General features: G+C 41.1%; 1 long non-coding RNA gene across 6 annotated transcripts in view; it reads left to right on the plus strand.

Annotated features, from left to right (window-relative positions):
* The window catches only part of LOC147582465 (uncharacterized), a 529,319-nt gene that overhangs the window by 476,701 nt on the left and 29,278 nt on the right, over nt 1–23,340 (plus strand). For 4 of the 6 annotated variants that reach the window (XR_015248720.1, XR_015248722.1, XR_015248723.1 and 1 more), the window contains one exon: nt 12,031–12,105. This is a non-coding gene — a long non-coding RNA (uncharacterized LOC147582465). Of the gene's footprint in view, nt 1–12,030; nt 12,106–20,536; nt 20,771–23,340 lie in introns of those variants that run through there. The other 2 variants (XR_015248721.1, XR_015248724.1) reach the window with 1 other exon arrangement.

Genomic DNA, 23,340 nt, shown 5'->3' on the forward strand with positions numbered 1-23,340 from the left:
ATACATGCACATGGATCTACCAACAAAAACATGAGCATATTAGGAAAATAAACCAAAGAGACAGTGAAATCAATCATTTGCATTGTCCAATAGGATCACCATTAAATATGTGGGATGACTGAACACATGGAACGTGGCTAATACAACTTGAGGAATTGGATTTTTAGCTATTTACTTTTTTTTGACGTTTGTTTGTTTGTTTATTTATTTATTTTGAGAGAGACAGCGAGAGCACGAGCAGGGGAGGGGCTCAAACTCATAAACCTGTGAGATCATGACCTGAGCCGAAATCAAGAGTCAGATGCTTAACCAACTGAGCCATCCAGATGCTCCTTTAGCTATTTACTTTTAATTAATTCAAATTTAAATAGCAGTATGTAGCTGGTGACCACTTCGTTGGACAGCACAGTTCTAGTCTCATTTTGTTATTGGTTATGCCATTGGCTGTTTGACTCCAGGAAAATCTGTTGCCTTCTCTTAGCCTCAAGTTCTATCAGAGGAAAATATCTCCTAGGTACCCTTTTCAGGCAAAATACCATGTGAATCAAAATACAAGAAAAACCATTAAGACACAGGAGCTAATCCTAACTCTGAACAGATTTAATACTAACACACGCATAGGTGCATATGTTAAGTGCGAGGTCTTAGCCTATCTGTGCTTTGGTTCCTTCTTCTATTAAGGGGAGATAATAGAAACTACATTTTGGGGATTATTGGGATTAGATAATTGGATAAATAAAAGGTAATAATAGCATAGCTCCTGATGCATGGAAATGATGAAATGTTAGCCATTTTTATGACCATCACTAACTAGCTGTGAGAAATGTCTGCCTCTGACTCTCCGGGCTCCACTTTCTTTTTTTGAAGTGTGCCATCCCAACTGCATAGTTTCATAAGAATAAAATGAGACAACACGTACAACCAATTTGAAATGCTAAAAAGAATGGACAAATATTAGTTTTATCTTATTTTTTAAATGCATGAATTTAGTAGAGCCTTAAGTTAAATCCACTCTCTTACCACTCATTCAAACTTTATAGAGTGTCTACTATGTGTGAAGGACTAGTTTTCAGGCTGCAGTTTATGGCAGAGAACAGTGCCCTTGCCCTTTCAGGAGTTTACTTGTGGGTGTGTGTGCACATGCACGCACATATATTCTTTCTGTAGTCTCCAGAGTCAGGCTGCCTCAGTTTGAATTCCAAATCCGCCACTTACTAACTATAACTTTAAGCAGGCTACGCAACTTCTTTAAGCCTCTGTTAGCTTATCCGTAAAAGGGAGTAATAATGGGAATCTTTGAAAACTAAGTGGAATAATGTGTGTAAAGTGCTTAGCACTTAGTACCTGGCCCTCAGTAAGTGGTAAATAAATGATAGTTATTATTGTTTCTATTATTAGGGCATATAAAACCTGCTTTTCTCCCAAGGCACAATTCTTTGCTGAATTGTGGGTAACATATGTGAAGCAACAGCTAAGAGACCATAGGGAATCCTGTTTCCTGTTTTTTATGCTTCTCTGGGGCTTCCAAACTCCTGTCCATCTTGAAATCCCTCAGCTAGAATACTCAAATGTTTCAGGCCTTGAGTGTTTTGCATTGTTTCAAAGAGGAGTCCTGATCAATGCTGCCTCAGAAAATGGGTGTAACCTTAAGGGAGGGAGGGGACTTGGGAGAGACAGCTTGCACACTGGAAGGTGTGTGGGTGGGAGGGAGCAATGGTACATGGGAGGATATGGCGTGAAAATGGAGAAATATTATCATCTTCATGGGTTCCGTGTTCAAAGCTGATCAATCCCTGCACTTCCCCAGTGTTTTCTCGGGCTGCTTTTTGCTAACATCAGTCAATGCCCAGAAAGATCTACAGGGGAGGTGGGGGTAGTTCTGCCAGCTAGTTACTAAAATAATGACCCTTGTCTCTCACTATACAGACCAGTGATAAGACAACAGCAGTATCAGCCACGAGCACCCCTTCTCTCTTCCACACTTGGCATAAAGAATCTCCTTTTGTGATCTTTTCCTCCTAAGACTCCATTTGAGCTTCATTTTAGCCTTATTTTTTAATGCATGGAAAGAATTAGGGGCTGGAGGAGGACACCCCTGCCTGAAAGATAACTCTGGACCCCTATTACTATTCTTGGGAGGGTTTGTGAGTATCCAATTGTCACAATCCATGATGAATAAATAAGGATGTTTCCTGGGAATAACCTAGGCTGTTCAATCAGCCATGTTTCCAGAACTAAAAGGATCATAGGCTGCTCAAACCTCTGGTCTGCCCCAGTGTCTAAGTTGTCACCATTTCTTCTTCCTGGAATGGAAGACTTCTGATAGACAGGAATTCTGCCTGCGAATTGAGCTATGAACCCTTTTAGGTCCTCATGCCTCAGAGTCCACAGACAGGGAGATGTAAATATGGGGGAAAAACTAGAATATGGGGAGGGTACAGGAAAGCAATAGAAGGCTGCCCAAGGCAGGCACTCTGCAGTGGGTACGGGTCAGGGTGGTCTTCTTGAGAGCTATAGAGCCTGTAGGGTGTGATAAGTGCTGTGGGTCAAATAAGGATAGATATTAAAAGAGGAAAGGAAGGGTTTGGAAAGGAGAAAGAAATTCATCTCCAATACTATCACCTACACTATTTTGCTAAGAGAGCAACTAACTGACTTATTACATAAAGAACTGGTCAGGGTAACCCCATAATTCATGGAGTTTATTTTCCCTTTCTGGAAGTTGCAATTGTGAACCTCGGAGATTTGGCAACAGTAGGTAAAGATGCTGCCAGAGGGAGGAAAGATCTAGTACAATCCTGTGTGGGCCATCTTCTGCTCAGCCCTCACAGCAACCTCGCCTTGTATGGCATTGGAACAATGGAGTTCCTTTTATCAGATGCAGTCCTCCCTTAATCCCTTGTTAGCATCAAAAGCCATGCACTCCATGAATGACTACCATGACTGCTCCACAAAGTATTTAGACAGCAGTGCAGGAATGACTCAAAGTTTGTGACAGCATGGGGCTCACTCACTCTCCCCGCTGAAAGACTTCGGCTTTCTGCTGGCTTAATGCTTCCGGAAGTTCAGGGTCTTCTCTGAATGTCACAGGGCATACCCCTCTCCTCCCGCTGGGATAAGGTAGTAAATTAGCAACTGAGCAAAAATGGCTCCCTTTACACGTCTCCTCTTTCCTTTCCACAAAACAGTTTGAGAGACCTGCAATTTCTGGGTGGACACTTGTAGTTAAAGCATTTCACATACTGCTAGAAAAAAAGGGGGGCAAATTTTATTTTTCTTTTTCCTAAGTCAAGAAGAGGCTTTAACCTAAAGCCTTATGTTCTGAGGGGAATGCTCAGTTTCAACATGGCAGAGCTCACACTGTGTGGAAGCTGAAGATGTCACCCACAATAAACATGAACCGCGGTGACAATGGGAAGTGGAAGGTGAAGAATCGCCTCTCCGAGCAGGGGGGTTGCTGAACGCGTGAGAAAGGGAAAGATGCATTTGATTGTGTTTACAAGATTCATTCACAGCACAGCAGGCAGTATTCACACTATAATATTCACCCTAACACAGATAATTTGATTTTCAACCTGGTTATCATGCATTCAGACATAGCAATACACGAAAATATATGCTTTAGCAGTGCATTTTAAACAAGGTTGCACACTTTAAGTCGGAATATATTAGAGGTGAGTGTTGAAGTTCGCAATTGGAGAAGTCCTAGAAATCTCCATTCAGCACGTGGCATATGCTTTGAAATTACTCAGAAAAAATTTTTACATTATGTTCCAGATGCTGACTACATATTTATATATCTATATACGTACAGCATGCAGTGAAAATGATAAACTTGCTTGCTTTCTATATTTGTCATGGTTTGAAGAGTCTTGCACTTTCCTTAGAATCCCCAAGTAAAATGGAAACCTGACTCCACCCACACACCTTGAAATTATAAGCATTAGTACTATCGCTGAGCAGGAGATGACAGATGATCGGGCCCAAACCCTTTATGCAGTGAGTGAGGAAACACCAAAAGCCTTTAGGTGACTTCTTCAAGGTCACACAATTAGTAAGTGAAGAATTGAGGTTAGACTCCATGTCTTCTGAATTTGTTTTTTCTGCCTGTCATTAGAATTGAATTAGATAAAATGTAGGGAATACTCTGTCTGTACCATCTATGGGCGGGGGGGGGGGGGGTGGTTTCTATCGCACATCAGACACGTAGATGTACTTGCCTTGGCCTTGCCCACTGGGGCCTATACTCCACAGGCCTGAGAGTTAGCCAGCAAGTATTAAAGATGAATTGACTGCAAGGATTGCTCCCCTATTGCCTTCATTCCTCTTCCACCTATGATATGTGCTATAAAGGATATTTCTTGACTATGGGGGAGCCACAGTGGAAAGCACTGGTCTTGGAAGACCAGGGTCTTTTAATGCTACAGAGAGATCTTCTGAGACTTGGTATGATTCCCAGAACAACACAGCTTTAAGGTTCAGTAGATTGACTTGTCTTTTCATCAATGATAAATCTGTCAAGCGTGGTTACCAAAGACTGATTTGAGTCCTGGGTCAAATACTCACACTTAACAAGCTAAGGACAATTGCTCCCTGATGGTTAGGGAGCAAATGGATACTTGGGACACAGGAGAGCAGGTGGCTCCAGGCGGAAGAGAGTCACTAGAGGAAGGGAGAAGACAGACCGGGGGCCCTCTCGCCTCACCCTGCACCCCCTGCATTTGGTAGCTGTAAATCTGTCTTTGTTTTTCCACACTCTGCCATGCTCGCATTCCCCTCACATCACCACTCACCAAATTATTTTGCTCACAGAGTTCTGAGCAGTTAGAAGTAGATGGGACTGGAAATCATCCAAGAGGCCATGAAGTTTGTGACCCAAGGCCTGCATAAGACATAGGGGGAGAAAGCACTAAGGTCACCTGGGAAAGAGTTACCCAAAAACCGTGTTTGAATGTTGGAAAAAGGCACTTTAGAATTGCCTTGTGGTAAAAATGTTTAAAAATGAATTTGTTTCTAAATTGTCTAGGAGGTAAGTGAACATAATTCATAATTATTTTCAAGCCCGATGCAGCCGTTGGGTTGCAGCAGCCTGGAACCCTCTTTGTCCCACCTCCAGCACTTGCTAACAATGCGGTCCTGAGGAAGCTACTTAACCTCCTTGTGCATCAGATTCCTCATCTGTAAAACTGTGCTATCTCCCTTCTAGGGTGGTGAAGGTTTAAATTAGTTCATTAGGAAGAGTACTTACAGCAGTGCCTGGCCCATATTAAGGACTCAATAGAATGGTTGGGCCCATTTATTATTCTACCTTGAATGCAGATATTAGGCCTGAAGAAAGGTGGCAGTGATTCCTTTTTTACCACTCAACTATTCAGAGATTGCTTTAAGAACCAGGTTGTGGTATTTCTTCTGGCACCACCCTCCAAAATCACCTGAGATTCTCCCAAATCACAATCCAGCTTCTGAGAATATAGGGCACTCATGTACTGGGATAGAGTATTCTGCTTGCCTTGCACCACACAATCAATTGTGCTTAGTGACCATTTTTATTAGGTGGAGAGTGGTGACAATGAAATTAAAGGAGCACAGACTCAACATCACCTAGCCAAAAAGGAAAATGCAAACGCCCCACACACGTACAAATGAAAGGCTAAAAGAAGATCTTTCCTCTTTCCTCTTTTCTTGAGCTTTCTCCATAAGCTGAGCTCTACCCAGACATAGGAGAGAACTGCTCTGTGTAAAATGATGGTTTCCACGGCTGCTTCCAACAGAATACCCTCCTCTCTCTAGAATTGGAACACCAGCCCAGCCAAGCCACCGTCTGCTCCTAGAGAAGGTCTGCCTCAGCCCCAGCGCTGAGGCCAGCAATGGGTGCGGGCTCACTTGGCCTTGTACTGTGCTCTCACAGCCCACCTCCCTTCCCCCAGTCTGGAAAAACTTGGGCAGGCCTCAGGTTCCAAGTTTGCACATCCCCACCGATGTGGGAAGCATCAACTCTGCGGTGGTTTAAGTGCATTGTTAATGCTGTCATCAAAGCCCGTGCCCCGCCTCATGCTCAGTAAAGCAGCTGGTGAATGTTGGGTCAGGCGCTACAGATGGATCAGTGGAGGCAGGCCCAGAGCTCAGCATATCTACTTAAACAGGTGTTTGACTCTGCGTTTTCCAGGTGGCCAGAAGGAACCTGATCATTCGGTGAAAGAGGAAGCCATGTGGGAGAGGAATAGCTCCCCAGCATTGGCAAGGGCACATAGCCAGTCTCTTGGCTTTCATCCATCTGTTCACCAGACATGGTCTTCAAGCCAGAACATTTCCTCTTGGGGCTCATACTTACTTTGAATTTTAATGGAGAGTTTGCACTGTTTTATTGAGAATGATCTTATGGTCTGGGGAGTTAACTAGGTCACCAGAACTAGTGGCGGCTGAAGACTGCAGTCCGGGCGTCTCTGCTTCATCAGCCCATGTTGATCCCATGAGAAGCTGAAGGAGCTGCCTTGTAACGTGCTTCTCACCAGAGTGCTGTATTCACCCTCACGCACAGAGAACGGGCAAAGGTGCCTTCTGGTCACTGAATGACAGACACCATCAACAGCCGGCCAGGAAATCACGAACAAAGACGAGCAAAACAGCTGCTCCATAGAAGGCAGAAATCAAAGAAGCACTGAAGCAGCTTTTTGCAGCAAGATTTACAAATGAGGTTTCAATACAATTGGGAGCAAAGGGGACTAAAAACCCCTGTCTACTGGAAGTTTCAGTGAAGTGAGCCCCAGCACCTACACGGGGTATAGTGCTTTCTCCAAGGGGGACCTGAGATGCCCAAAAGACTTTAATTGGAAAACCTTAAGGGAAAATAGCACAGTGGTGAGGGAGAAAGCACACAAGTGTAGGAACTAAGGCAAGAAGTACCTCACAAAGACTTCTGAGACAATGCCAAGGAGAAAAGGCAAGCTGGTGCAGCTGTCTTATAGCCTGCAGCCTGCAAATTCCCAAGGAAGCCCTGTGAATAAATGTGGCACTCTAAAACTATCTGCAGGTAGGGTGGTGGAACCATCTCCCACAAGGCCCCTCTAAGGGTGCATAGTAAATTGAGTACATTCCTCATAACATAAATGAGAGGAAGGAGTTGGAAGAGGATAGTAAGGGGCCTTATCATGGGGCCACCTGCCCCAGAACTGGCACTGTGACTACTTCTTGCTCCTTCTCCTTGGGTCCTGTGACCCAGCAGGCCCTGGGGAGCAGAAAGGCAGCTGTCAGCTTTCACATGGCACTCGATTCTGGCAAGGGAGCAAGTCCAGTGGAAGCCAAAGTCTTGTCACGATCCCATCAGCCCCACAATAGTGGAGCCTCTGCTGACTGGTCGCGGGTCACAGGAGTGTGGGAGCTCATCTGCCTCCCACATATGACTGCACAAATCATACTGCTTCCCCTCTGGAAAGCCCGAGGAAGCCTGTTTATGCAATTTCTTGTGCAGAGTCCCTCTATAAAATAAGTGAGAGGTATCCCAAGGACTAAAGCTGGTGTTTTCCTATTTATGTCTATAATTCATATTCCAAATTACTTCAAAAGTGATCAAAGAATAATAAAATCATATATACACATGTGCACACAGGCTAGTCTGGTTAAATCAGCGTTTGTCAGTCGCTGCACTATTAAAATTTAGGGTCGGATAACTCTTTGTTATGATGGAGGTGGGGGTTATCCTGTGCACTATAGATGTTTGGCAGATCCCTTGGCCTCTACCAGTTAGATGCCCCCAGTTGAGAATTACTGAAAGATAGATAGATGATAGATAGATAGATAGATAGATAGATAATTATATTGTTACAGAGAGAAATAAGGAGCCTAGTGTGCTTAACAGCTGAGCACTAACTTTAGCCTGCATGGGCTCTGAAGGAGATGATCCAGGGTGGGAGCTAGGCTATAGAGGTCTTGGTGTTGACATTTACTGAATGCTTCTGGGAGCCCAGCACAGGGCCCAGGTTCAGTACAGTTTTATGCATGAAATCATTTATTATTATTGTCTCTATTTGACCAGTGAGAAAAATGAGGCTTAGCGTGGTAACTAACTTTTCAAAGGATAACCTGCTAAAAAGCAAGACAGCCAAATATGACCAGTTTTGTTGACTTTTAACTACTGTAATGGCACCCTACAACAGGATGGCTAACGATGAGCCACATACAGCCATTGAACACTTGGAACACTGTGACAACTCTAAAATGAGATGTGCCGTGTGAACTACACTCCAGATTTCAGAGAAATGTTGAAATGATGCACTAGATATGTTGGGATAAATAAAATACATGGTTAAAATAAATTTTATCTGTCTTATTTTCATTTAAAAAATGTGGCTACTAGAAATTTTTTTTTAATTTTTTTTTTGACGTTTATTTTATTTTTGGGACAGAGAGAGACAGAGCATGAACGGGGGAGGGGCAGAGAGAGAGAGAGAGACACAGAATTGGAAGCAGGCTCCAGGCTCTGAGCCATCAGCCCAGAGCCCGACGCGGGGCTCGAACTCACGGACCGCGAGATCGTGACCTGAGCTGAAGTCGGACGCTTAACCGACTGAGCCACCCAGGCGCCCCAGAAATTTTTGATATGCCTGTATGGTTTGCGTTAAATTTCTTTTGGAAAGTGCCATGCTAGACAATACTATCTCCCCTAGCATCAGTTTTAAGAAAGGCCAAAAGGAAAATAATGTGCTGTGGGCCATGAGAAAGATGCCAGTAGCAAGGGAACCCATATAATCATCTTTTGTTATCAAACCAAAAAATAAATACAAGTAAAATCAGAGAAATCTTTTTCAAAATAAAGTTATCAGTAAAGTTGGTAAAGGGCCAAATGAAAAACAAGATAGCTTCAAAGTATTCATATTCAAATTCATATGTCAGCCAGTTATTCTCTTCCTTGATATCAAATGCTGATTATTTGGTCCCAGACTCAGCCCCTGGTGGACCCACTGCTGTGTCAGCTTACATGTGCCTTCATTTTTTTCCTTCCCGGTCATTCCACTAGCTGTGCTGACCACCCATGCCTGATTTCTGTGCATTTTACCTGGTCTAAGGCAAAGGATAAATTCTAATCATCTTATAGTTCTAGTCACTGGCCTTTCCTGAAAACTCCACTTTTTTTTTTTTTTTTTTTTAAATCTTACACAGACTTGTCATACAGAATGAGTCTCTGGGTGCTTTTCAACCCCTGTGGTTCCTTGTACCCTTGTCTGGAGATACCTTCCTCTTTCAAACTCCAGGCCATGTGTTCAGTAGGGAAGCTGATAGACGTAGGGACCTGAATCTGCTTCCATGTGATCACAGACTGAATATGCAAAGTGGGCTCGACAATAGTACCAGCCTTGCGCCTTGTGGAGTTGTCGTGAGGATTGACAAATTAACCCATGTAAACCCCTGGAATACTGCCCACAGCATTGCATGCTAAGTGCTTCACGAACCTTAGTCACTGGTATTTTCAGTTGTCTTTGGATTAGAATAGGGCCAAGTGTACATGAAGGTATTCCTGTTCCCCATCTACTCATGTACCTGCTCCCGTCCTGCCTGTAAACCCTTTGGGCAGATCAACTGCAACATCTGAGCCCCATGGCAGAGAGCAGGCAGTACAACCGAGAACAGATCAGACAAGAGGAAAGCAGCTCCTACCACATTGTTATTAGAGCTTGATGAACAACTCTGATCATCACACAGTTTAAAATTATGGGATTCAGGGCCAAAGCCCAGGGATTTGTTTCAAATCGGTAAATCCCCAGAAGAGGAAGTCTCTAAAGCAGATGCCAGGAAAGCACACCCAGAAGGCGCATGCAACAGGCTGCGAAGGGTTTTGTTTGCAAGGCCGTGGGGGCTGTGCTCCATTCCAGCGTGGGGCTGAAAGGTTGCAGGATAGAACAAAAGCAGACGGCAGGCTGGAGAGGGAGGAATGGAGAACCACCTCCCACTCCGGTCAATAATTGGAGATGGATGATGGTACCCGCTGCATAACCTCACTCTGCAACTTTTATGGGAAGGTTTGACAAACGACACCAGCAAAAGGTACAAGAGAGTGATTAAAACCAGCCCTTGTGAAGGCAGAGATAACTGTCCTGGGGCTTGAGTCTCCTTGAGGCTCCCCATTCCCACCCCCACCCCCCACCACTGCCTTGAGTTTTCCAGAACTTTCTTTCATCTCGTCACGTCCTTCCCCTCTCCCTCTACTGCTCCCTTTACACAAACTTGTTCTTTGGCATCATCTTATCCAGTAGACTCTGTGTGGCTGGACTTGGAATGAAAGTATTCACTCATTCAGTGCATCAAAATGCTCATCAGCTTGCTGTCTAAACAGGAATTTTTGGCATATATTTACCAAAAGAACATTCCCCAAAATCCTTACAAAGAAACTTCCCTGTTGAGGGAAATCACCAAGTCTTCTATTAAAAACAGATTCTCAGGCCTCAACGGAGATTTACTGAATCTGAATTTTCCAGGGAGAGGGTGGCCTCTGGAGAGATGCAGGGAATCCTATCCTCGGGGAAACCCAGGGAAACTGCTGAGCTTTGTCGTGCCACTTCCCTTGCAGGAAGTTAGCCTGGGGTGGAAAAAGTCCGTTCTAGTTCTCTGATCTTTAAGCTCTTCCTCCAATTTGTCTGAATGCTTCTGTTAAACTAAGATTCAAGTGGTGACCCATTAAAGGGACAAAACCAATCAAAGGAAAAATCACAGGGCTGCAGACCCTCAGACGTGCTGATGTCCCATGGTAATTGAACTGGACCAGATCAGAGTGACCACAGCCAGAAGGCTGTGTCCTGGAAGAAGCCGGGATATGGTGACAAATGTTAGGAGGCACTGATGGTGGCCAGGAAATGAATTATGCTCAGGAATGGTGGTCTTCAACTTGCTTGCAATCTTCCCTTTGGTATTCAGAGCTGTGGGGAAATGTCACCCTACCTGCTGGAAAGATGAGTTTCTAGTTCTGTCGAACATACTCCTGTTTTCAAGCATGTCTTGACCAGCTTCCCAGAGCAAGAAAAACATGGAAATGTGCTGCATGTAAGCACCTTGAGAAAACGTGCCTGGGAACTCAGGCCTAAAATAACAAATGACTTGACTCCACATATATTTGCAGCTTGTCAGAAATCAAGTCCACCCTCCCCCTTTACCTGGGTAAAAGAAGATATAGGCTACCCCTAAAAACCCTTTTCTTTGTCCAGTAGATGAGCCTGGAAAAACCATTACTGAACTTGGAGTCCTTGTTGGGCATCATGTTTATTGTTTCCTGCACAAACTAGGCAGATGATGCTAAAAAAAAGCCACGGCTAGGTTTAGCATGCAGTTTGTTAATACTGTCCTTTAAGAATAAACAACAAAGTGACTCCTACAGACTCTATCTTCCCTGTCCCCGATATTTCCACATGCTTTACATATGCTGTATTAAACCTAATACAGTTATTATTAAGGTATCAATATATGCCCAATAAATGCATGTGGGGAGAGGCAGGAGGAACCAGCGAGCACTCTCTCAGGGTGGCCTGTGGGAAATGATGGGACAATTAAGGCATTATTAGGGATCTATGTATAGGATTCTCCGTAGGCCCCCACAACGGCTACAGTCAGCAACACCTGTGCAAGATAGCATGGAGAATAATGGAAAGGTAATATTTCTGAACCTTACAAGGCAGGCCAAACTCATTTAAAATGACAGCTGTCATTAATATAAACGTGTATTGCAGTGCCATGGGAGGGGGGTACTATTAAGTGCTGGAGAGGCAGGATCACCTGGAATACCGAACAATAGCAATATGTGGGCCCTGACCTTACTCTTCGCACAAAGGGACCGCCATGACACGTACCAGACTAAGGGTCACAAATGATCATCTAAAGAAATCCAAAGAAGAAAAGCTCCCAGGCAAAAGAATGAGCTTGGTGGTACCTGCCTAGTTGATGACCTTTTCCCTTTCTTTCCTTTTTTTTTTTTTTAACTGTCCTTCAAGGGGGCTGAAAAGCAATTTTCATGCTATGGCTCTAAATATCGGTTTATCCCTCCGACAGGGTTCTGAGCGTGCCCAGTAGGGATGATTTAACACCGCGCTGATGACTTGCAACAGAAGATCGTCATGTGAAAAGGTAAGTCTGCCGCAGCTAATGGGCTCCTGTTTCAAGGGATGCTGTGTGTACATTACCAGCGTACGGGGAAGGTGCAGAAAGGCCCAGGCAGCCATTAGGAATGGAGTGTTGTTGATGATGAAAAGGCACTTTACCGGTGAGGGAATGGTGGGAGAGAGAAGGCTTATCTGTCTTTTTGATTAGAAATGCATGCTTCCTTTCATCATCTGAGCTGAAAAATTGGCTTCTGCTCTTGGTTTATGAAACCATTTTTCTTTTTCCTTTCTTTCCAGGTTTGCAAACTGCTTAATAAATTAGTTACTGTGAGGTACATGGGTGCCACAATAACCTTAGAGGCTTTTCCCAAATGCATCCTTAATATTTTATAAGTATTTAAATAGATTTATTCAATTTGAGCTGGCTGATTTATTCAAGCTAGCATTCCGGCACAAAAAGGGGGTTCTATGCAGATTAAAGCTCATCAAAAAAATTTAAGATGTGCTGATGAAGTTTTTTTAGGGATTAGAGCAAAACTTTTGGATACAGCTAATTGAGCAAACAGGGTAAAGAAACCATCAGAAGCATAGAAGCTTGAAATGGAAGCTTCAGGCCTATGGTCACATAGGATGTTCTGAACCATTCATTCATTCATTCATTCAACCAGCATGGTGGAGATGTTTGGGAACTGTGCTAAGCACTGGTGCCTTTCTGTCATTCTGTTAAATCCAGCTTTAAAAGAGCATAGGACCAAAACTTGCATCTATATAGCTCTCAGCCCAAGGAAGACAGCAAAAGTCAGATCATCTTATATAAATTTTTCTGAGCAGCGAATGAAAGGGTAACCCCCCTGTCTGAAAGGGAAAACAAGATTTTTGGCCCTAAAGGGTGGTTCTTATCTCCAGCATAAAGTGACTTGAGTCTCCTAGGAGTTGCTGTGCGGTGACTCCAATGTCAGCAGGTGCGGGGAGGCCAACCCCCGCCCTGTCATGCCTTGGGCCCCCGTTAAACCCCATGCTGGAACTTCAGTGCTTCCAAAGACCCCCCTGATCCCCTGATCACTCAAAGACTGCTGATTGTCCAAACAGTCTGTGAACAGCTAAATTCTATTCTACCAGATAAAAAGGCAGACTTGGAGATTTATGTCAGGTCACAAAAGCTTCATAGAAAGTAGTCAGAATTAAAGAGAACATAAATCATCTTTTCAAAATATATTTTTTCTTATATACCAGATTTCTACACGCAGAATATTCGTCAAGTATTAAATCTAAATAGTCAGACATCCAATCCTAAAGAGCATGAAATATGTTAGAAAGTACACAATGATCAGTTTCAAGCGGCATAACAGATAATGCCCCAGTGATGCTTTAGAGACTAGATGAACAATTAAGGTAATTATCCATACCAAAAACTATTTTATAGAAATGTGCTACAAAGAAAAGAATTACATCAGGGTCTAAACGATCAGAAAGCAGCAGCCACATGGGCAGTCTTTTGGAGGCCTTACCTTTTCTTTTCTCCACTATTATCTGTTTGACTAAGAGAGCTGAAAATTATACCATTTGTGTTAGAATCAAATGCAAATGGAATAATTGTCCCTTCTCTAATCAAAACACATTTGTGGATTGAAATACCACATGGGGCAATTTTCAGTTAATCATGGATGTTAATAAATATGACTCTAAGCTCATAAACAAACATTACTTTGGCTAATATAATATAGGAAATTATTGTTAAGCTTGATCAGACCTGTAACAAAAACTGAACTTTGCAGAAAGTCAGCCAATTAACCATCTGAAAATAGAGATGCAAACCAGCAGTAATGAAAGATTAGATTTAGCTAATATGCTTAGACAAATCATGCATTAGCACTAGGAAATATTTAAAGCTGCCTTTGCTGGAAATGGAAAATATTAAGTATTGTCAGAGTATTAGCTTCTTTAAAGAGTAAAACCCAGATGCTTAGTGATTGGAGATTTAAAAACTAGAAAATCAGGTTTACCAAAATCAAAGTTACCCAGAGCCTGAATTATATCCAAGCCTCTAGCAACAAATGGTGTTTTCAAATGAAATAGAAAGATTTAATACTCATTCTATTTCCATCACTGAGCTTATAAGCCAATTTGAGACTCCTTCCTTTAGTCTTCCCTGAGTGTAAAATATGTATTTATTTTGGTGAAAAAAATATCTAAGCAGCTATAAAAGTATTCCAGTCATCTGGAAGACCAGTTCTCGACTCAGTCCTGTAGAGGCACTAATCAAGGAAAAGCTGATGACATCACTTCTGGCCCCCTGCACTTCAAATAAAAACACTAAGCTTAAACCACAGATTGATATGTAAGCCAGAGCCCAAATACCTTCTCTCTACATTTACTCATTTCAAAATTATAATATGTTCCTCCAAGCTGACCTTTTCTCATTGACAGCAGTGGGAAAGCCTTCCACGTGCTTTCCACTCTGAAAAAGTCTGCTGTTGGGTCATTGTACACATGAAAGAGACTGCCCTGAAGAGGAAGCAATGTGAGGAGTCTTTTTCCCAGTTTTATTGAGAAATAATTAACATGCATCACTGTATAAATTGAAGGCATACGGTATGGTGGTTTGATTTACATATATTGTGAAATGATTGCCATGGTAGGTTCAGCTAACATCCATCTTCTCATATAGGCACAATAAAAAGAGAAGAAAGAAGAAAAGAAAAAAATTTTCTCCTTGTGATGAGAACTCTTAGGACTTACTCTCTTAATGATTTCCTGTATATTACACAGCAGTGTTATGGCTATAGTCATCGTGTTGTTATTACATCCCTAGTACTTATTTATCTTATAGCTGGAAGTTTGTACATTTGACCACCTTCCTCTAGTTCCCCCTCCTTTTACCCCTACCTCTGGTAACCACAATTCTGTCTTTGTTTCTGAGTTTGTTTCTGTTTTTGTTCTAGATTCCACGTGTAAGTGAATTGTACAGTACATATCTTTCTTTATAAAACTTATTTTACTTAGCAAATGCCTGCAGGAACTATCCATGTTGTCACAAATAGTAGGATTTCCTCATTTTTTATGGCTGAATATTATCCCATTATATATTCATGCATGTGTATGCGTGTATATATACCACAATTTATTTGTCTACTCATCCATTAATAGTCACTTGGGTTGTTTCCATGTCTTGGCTATAGAAATACAGGTATCTTTTTGGGTTTGTGTTTTCATTTCCTTTGGATATATTCCCAAAAGTGGGATTATGGGATCATATGATAGTTCTCTTTTTAATTTTTTTTGAGGATCCATACTCTTCTCCTCATCCTTGCCAGCATTTCTTATCTCTATCATGCTCATAGGTGTAAAGTGGTATCTTACTATGTTTTTAGTTTGCATTTCCCTGATGACTAGTGATGCTGAACATTTTTTTCATGTACCTGTTGGCTTTTTGTATATCTTCTTTGGAACAATGTCAATTTAGATCTTTGCCCATTTTTATTTTTATTTTTTATTTTTTTAATTAATTAATTAATTAATGTATTTATTTATTTATTTTGAGAGAGACAGAGACAGCTTGAGTGGGGGAAGGGCAGAGAGACACACAGAGAGAATCCCATCCAGGCTCTGCATTGTCAGCACAGAGCCCCCATGTGGGGCTCCAACTCACAAACTGAACCACAAAATCATGACCTGAGCTGAAACCAAGAGTCGGACACTTAACCACCTGAGCCACCCAGGCACCCCTGCCTATTTTTAAAAATTGGGTTATTTACTTTTTTGGCTATTGAGTTGTAGGAGTTATTTATATGTTTTGGATACTAACCCCTTATCAAATATCTGGTTTGCAAATATTTTTCCCATTCTGTAGGTTGCTTTTTCACTTTGTTGATGGTTTCCTTTGCGGTACAGAAGCTTTTTAGTTTGATGTGGTCCCACTTGTTTTTCATCTTGTTTCTTGTGCTGTAAGTATCATATCACAATATCATTACCAAGGTTCATGTCAAGGAGTATAATTGCTGTTTTCATCTAAGAGTTTTATGGTTTCAGGTCTTACATTTAAGTCTTTAATCCACTGTGAGTTAATTATTTTTGAGTGGTGTAAAATAGGAGTCCAGTTTCATTCTTTTACATGTGAACATTCAATTTTCCCAACACCATTTATTAAAGAGATTGTCTTTTCTCGTTGAGTATTCTTGACTCCCTTGTCAAATATTAGTTGACTATATATGCATAGGTTTATTTCTAGTCTCTCAATTCCATTCTCTTGGTCTATTTGTCTGTTTTTATGCCACTACCATGCTGTTTTGATGACTATAGGTTCATAATATAGCTTGAAATCAGGGAGTGTGGTGCCTCCTGCTTTGTTCTTCTTCTCCTGATTTGTTTCAGGATTTCTTTGGCTATCTGGTATCTTTGTGGTTTCATGTAAATTTTAGGAGTGTTTTGTGTGCTTCTATAAAAAATGCATTAGAATCTTGATAGGGTTGAATCTATCGATGGCTTTTGGTAGTATTGTCATTTTAACAATACTAATTCTTCCAATCCATGAATATGAGATACTTTCCCATTTATTTGTGCCTTCTTTCTTTTATCAGTGTCTTGTAGTTTTCAGTGTGGAGACCTTTCACTTCCTTGGCTAAATTTATTCCTAAGTATTTTATGTTTTTGATGCTATTGTAAATGAGGTCAATTTCTTTTTTTCCAGAAAATTCATTGTTAGTATATAGAAACACTACTGATTTTTGTATGTTAATTTTGTATTCTGAAACTTTACTGAATTCATTGAAAATCTAATAGTTTTTTTAGTTGAATCTTTAGGATTCTTTGCATGTAAGTTATGTACTCTGCAAAGACAAACAATTTTACTTCTTACTTTCCAATACTGATACCTTTTATTTCTTTTTCTTGCGTGATTGCCCTAGCTAGGACTTCAAGTACTGTGTGGATTAGGGGTGGAAACAGTGGGCACCCTTGTCTTGTTTCTGATCTTAGAGGAAAAACTTTCAACCTTTCACCACTGAGTATGATGATAGCTATCAGCTCATCACATGTGTCCTTCACTATGTTCAATATGTTCTTTCTCTGCCTAATTTGTTAAGAGTTTTTATTATGAATAGATGCTGAATTTTGTCAAATGTTTTTTCTGCATCTATTGAGATGATCATATGATTCTTTTTTAAATGTTTCTAATGATTTATTTGTTTGTTTGTTTGTTTGTTTGTTTGTTTGTTTGTTTATTTTGAGAGAGAGAGAGAGACAGTGGGGGAGGTAGAGAGGGAGACAGAGGATCTGAATCAGGCTCTGCACTGTAAGCGCAGAGCCTGATGCTGGCTGGGCTTGAACTCACAAACCATGAGATCATGACCTGAGCTGAAGTTGGACACTCAACTGACTGAGCCACCCAGGCACCCCTCTTTTCTTTTGTTCTATTAATGTGATGTCTCACATTAATTGATTTACATATATTGAACCATGCTTACATCCCAGAGATAAATCCCACTTGATCATGGTGAATGATCCTTTTATTTTTTTTTTTTAATTTTTTTTTCAACGTTTTTATTTATTTTTGGGACAGAGAGAGACAGAGCATGAACGGGGGAGGGGCAGAGAGAGAGAGGGAGACACAGAATCGGAAACAGGCTCCAGGCTCTGAGCCATCAGCCCAGAGCCCGACGCGGGGCTCGAACTCACGGACCGCGAGATCGTGACCTGGCTGAAGTCGGACGCTTAACCGACTGCGCCACCCAGGCGCCCCTGAATGATCCTTTTAATATGCTGCTAAATTCAGTTCGCTCAATTGTTAAGAATGTTTACACTTAAAGGCGCTTGGGTGGCTCAGTCAGTTACACATACGACTTGGGCTCAGGTCATGATCTCATGGTTCGTGAGTTTGAGCCACATGTCGGGTTCTGTGCTGACAGCTCAGAGCCTGGAGCCTGCTTCAAATTCTGTGACTTCCTCTCTCTCTGCTCCTCCCCTGCTCATGTATGTGCTCTTCTCTCTCTCAAAAATAAATAAACATTTAAAAATATTTTTTTAATGTTTGCATCTATATTTATTAGGGATATTGGCCTATAGTTATCTTTTCTTGCAGTGTTATTTCTGATTTTGGTATCAGGATAATTCTGACCTCATAAAATGAGTTGAGAGTGTTGCATTTAGTGAAATGGAATATTGACATATAAGCTTTAGGGAGAAACAGCAATATTTTATCTGTTACAGATTTTTTTTTTTTATTTCTGAGTCAATCTGTAGATCAATCTGTACATATCTGGGCAACTTTGTGAAGTACAAGTGTAAGATCATACTCTAAGCATATAAGAAATGCAAGGTTCCATCTGAATGATTCCAATAATAAAGGCAAAAATCAACACTTACTTTGAATTATTTAGGTAACTGTCGCTCTTCTCCATTTGTACTAAAAATGTAGACCTAAGTCTAGAAAAGGAAAAGAAACCTGAGTGACAAGACAGTGAGTGCCTCTAAGGGGGCCAATTTCAATATTTGTGGAATCTTTATACAATCTACCTTCTACTTTTTACAAAATTCCAATATTGTCAAATATGGCAATCAATGCATATGGCTAGTGAGATTAATAATTGTGTCTACTTACCAAACACGATGTAATTGTCAGTCTTTGTATTTATGTTGATTTAACTTATTAAACTTTTGCAACAATCCTATAAGGTAGGTACTATTTTTAATCCTCATTTTTTAGATGAGAAACTGCAGGTTAGAGAGGATAAGACACTTATCCTGGTTAATGGTATAGTTGAGATTTGAACCCAGGCAGACTTAAGAACTGCTGGTGAGGATTAATGAAATCATAACCTTTCAAACATATGCTGTCAGTATTCTGAATTGCTTACATTAAAATATTCTGTGCAAACCAAAATTATAAAAGGTGCCCATTCCACGTGGTGTACAATAAAATAAGTACCCCTATTAAAAAACAGAATTTCTATTTTTTATCTTCAGGTTAACTGCTTGTTGCTCTGTTTTCTCCATTATCAAGGAAATAGAGTAAAAGAAATATTTATTGTGCTGTGGGTCTTTGACTGAATCCGCTCATCCTTCTTCCTTACCGAAAACCAGACTAAATATTTCTGAATGTCTACATTTAAAATTTTCTAACATTAATGAATAAACTGTACCTGGAATACTCTAACAAGTTCCCCACATGTCACCAAGCCTCACATTCTACTGATTTGATTGCACCCGTGCACTCATGGGCTGACCCTTTCTGGGTCCATCCATCCTTGGATATTTCTGACCATGTAAAATAGTGACTATTTTGAAAATCACTGCTGGAAGACCATCAAGAAGGCAATGAACTTACAAGCCATAATATCTTAAAGAAACCTATAAATGAAATAGGTCAAGGATGAGGCACAGAAGTGGCTGGGAAAAAAAAATCTACATTTAGTTTATACAACTTCAGCTCCCTGTCTGTTCACATTCCATATAAGGAACAGTAACTTTTCAAGCAAGCAGGCCTGGACATATTTCTTGGCCTTATAATTCTCACAGTTCTAGACATTCCAAGGTAGAGGGTCATTCAAACAAAGTTGTAATTTCTTGTGTATATTTATTTCCAAAGTATCTTATGCATAGTTTCCCAGTGAAATCATAGATGGAGGCTAGGGGAATGCTAGCTGGGCTATTTTTCAAGCACGTCTAGAAGGAACATTCAAAAAGTACTGCTCTTGGCCTTCTTAAGCAAAAGGGCCAGACTTGAGCTGGAATGCTACAGCAATAGCTTTCCCCACTGTGCAGTTCACTTGAACTGCAGCTTTTGACTTGAAGATCATTTAAGAAGAGAAGAGGGAGGAAAGACGTTCATGAGATTTAAAGAACAAACTTCCCTGTGGTCACTTAGGAGAATGACATACAGGGGCGCCTGGGTGGCGCAGTCGGTTAAGCGTCCGACTTCAGCCAGGTCACGATCTCGTGGTCCCTGAGTTCGAGCCCCGCGTCAGGCTCTGGGCTGATGGCTCGGAGCCTGGAGCCTGTTTCCGATTCTGTGTCTCCCTCTCTCTCTGCCCCTCCCCCGTTCATGCTCTGTCTCTCTCTGTCCCAAAAATAAGTAAACGTTGAAAAAAAAAAAATTAAAAAAAAAATAAAAAATAAAAAATTAAAAAATTAAAAAAAAAAAGGAGAATGACATACATAACACACATGCCAGACTGGTGGGGCAGTTATAACAGAGTCCAACAAGAATATTCTGAGAGGCCAGCCATCAACATTCAAGTGTCTCCTCCATATCCCAACCACTCACCAGCACAGCATCCGTGAGGGTAGTACTTACTGCCATAGTTCTTTGAATGCATCATCAGTGAAAGAAGTTAGACAGACCAAGATGGCAGCATGTTCTCCTTAGAGCTAGTCACTACTGAAAATTAGAAGTTAAGTTTTTAGTAGTTTTTTTCACTGTACTTAAAAATAACCAAATGGTGTATTTTTTACATCTTTAGGTGAAATTTAAAAGGCAAGACACCTAATAAAATGAAGAAGTTTTGAAAATCTGCACAGATCCAGCAATGATCATTTTTAACCCCCAGACAATAAGAATAGTTTAGTACAAAGACTAAATTATTTAAGGAAAAAGTAGTTTACTCTCTATTCATTCAACAAATATTTATTGTTATCCATTCATTTAGCCCTTATTGAGCAGACATTCTTTTTTTATAAATGTTTATTTATTTATTTTTGAGAGAGCAAGTAGGGGAGGGGGAGAGGGAGAACGAGAACCCCAAGCAGGCTCTGCACTGCCAGTGCGAAGCCTGACACGGGGTTCAATCTGATCAACCATGAGATCATCACCTGAGCCAAAACCAGGAGTCAGAGGCTTAAGTGACTGAGCCACCCAAGTGCCATGAGAAGACATTCCTGTAGGCACGTGGGATATATCAGTGAACAAGATGTTGATACATGCCCTCCTGTATCTTACATCTTCATGGTGAGAGAAATTCAATAAACAATAAAAACAATAAATTAGAAATTTTTCCTATAAGTTAAAGCATGTTAAATCCTAAGGAAGATAGAGAAAATTGAATAGACTGAGGGGATCAGGAGTTTGGGAGTTGGGGACAGCGTAGGTTGCCCTCTTAAATACAGTGGCCAGAGTAAACCTCATTGAGAAGGTGAAGGACAGTTACGCAAATACTTCTAGGTGAGGGATTGAGCTATATGTAGATATGTGAGGAAGAGCCTAGAGTTCAAGGAACAGCAGGTATCTGTAAAGATTGTGGCTCTTTGCCCCAAAAGGCACTAGAAGCTGTTGTGGGGATTTGCCCAGAAGAGAGCTGTGACCAACTATGTTTCTAAATTAAGAAACTATATTCCATGAAGGTTTCCTCAGACAATTAAGATATGTATGTATGTAAGTACGGTCTCTTCTTTCTTTTTTTTTTTAATGTATATTAATTTTTGAGTGAGTGAGAGAGAGACAGAGAGCACCAGCAGGGGAGGAGCAGAGAGAGAGGGAGACACAGAATCTGAAGCAGGCTCCAGGCTCTGAGTTGTCAGCACAGAGCCCATCGCAGGGCTTAAACCCATGAACCATTGGATGATGACCTGAGCCAAAGTCAAACGTTTAACCAACTGAGCCACCTGGGCGCCCCCAGTCTCTTATTTCTTAAAAATGCTACCAAATCACCATCAGACACCGAGTGTTAGTTCTCTAGTTGGAAAAATAGAACAGTGTTGCTCGGTCTAAATTTATTTACCCATTAATCCTAAAGCCTAATCAGGCATTTGCTGAATTAGATTTTACTGGTATTTATTAAACTGTCTACTTTGGTGCTAGAAAATGTGCCCATCATAACTGGGAATAAAGGATACCAAGGGAAGAAGGGTATAAAATACACTTTGTCTCTTAATCTCCCTCAAGTTCAGGCTTCTCATCTGCAAAACAAAAGATTAGCTTCTATTTCTGGAAGTTTAGTGAGGATTAAAAGTCAAACACCTGGAATGGCGTGGGGCACGCATGTTGTAGTCACTTAACAAACACTGTGTGTCTCTCACTAAAATCAATGAAAGATGTTATTGTTTTAAAATTAAAGTAAGATGAAGCCTATGGGGTACCAACTTTGCTATTGGAGAAGTTAAGTGACATCCATGTACTTGCAAAACAGAATTTTAGAAGATGTTCAGAAAGAAGTTTGAAATGGGCTTGGAATATTTGGAACCTTTGGGCAGTCAGAAATTAAAGTCAGCCAAAGTGCACTGAGAGTGCAGGATTTTGTATGAAATTCCCAACGAGAAATTGTAGTACAGCTCTAATGCATAAATACTGTATACAACACTCACTAAAACCTGTATGTGGCAAATGAAGACAAAATAGACAATGACTTAAAAGAAAACTGTGCTCTTTTATCACATTTTTGAGAAACTGTTCTTTTTTTATTTTTTAAAAATTTTTGTAAATGTTTGTTTATTTTTGAGAGAGAGACAGAACATGAGCAAGGGAGGGGCAGAGAGAGAGGGATACACAGAATCTGAAGCAGCCTCTAGACTCTGAGCCATCAGCACAGAGCCCTCCCTACAGGGGGCTCAAACTCACAAACCTCAAGATCATGACCTGAGCCAAAGTCAGATTCTTAACCAACTGAGCCACCCAGGCACCCCTGAAACTATCCTTAATTATATTAGACAGAGACTACAGAGAACATAACCTGGTGTTGGAATGCTTAAATGTACCCACTTACTTCTGCTGTTGACTTTGATCAAACTTCTTAACCTACTGGGATTTGAGATGGAGAACAATCTAACACATGGAAAACAGAGATATTTGGGTACAAAGGATCCCCAAACTTGCTGCCGCCATCTGCAAGTAAGTTCAGCATGGAGATTGCTGAGAGAGACTTTAGATCATGTGCCCTTGATCCCCAAAGTTCGGCCAATGGCCAGTCAGAGACTTACCCTTGAAAGACAGGACTAGGCAATATAGTATGCGCTTGGCCAAAATACAGTCCACTTTCTGCTGCTCCACCCACCACCCCACCTCTGACCTCATACCCTTATGTTGCAGGGTATGTTGCAGGGCTGCAGGATCCAAGATAAGACTGTGGTTTAGAAGGATCTACAGAAGACTACTTTGCCTGAAAGCAAGGATCCAGTGGGTCCTGGAGGCAACATAGCTATGATACCCAATTAGCTGGGAGTTCATTTAGCAACACACACAATTCCCTTTATTTGATGTACTTTCAGCATTGCTTATGAGCTATATCCTACTTAGGAGTATGAACTCTCCAATTATTTGCCTTACATTATGAAT

This window comes from Puma concolor, chromosome A3 (genome assembly GCF_028749965.1).
Source record: "Puma concolor isolate L17-30 chromosome A3, mPumCon1.1.hap2, whole genome shotgun sequence".
Lineage (NCBI taxonomy): Eukaryota > Metazoa > Chordata > Mammalia > Carnivora > Felidae > Puma > Puma concolor.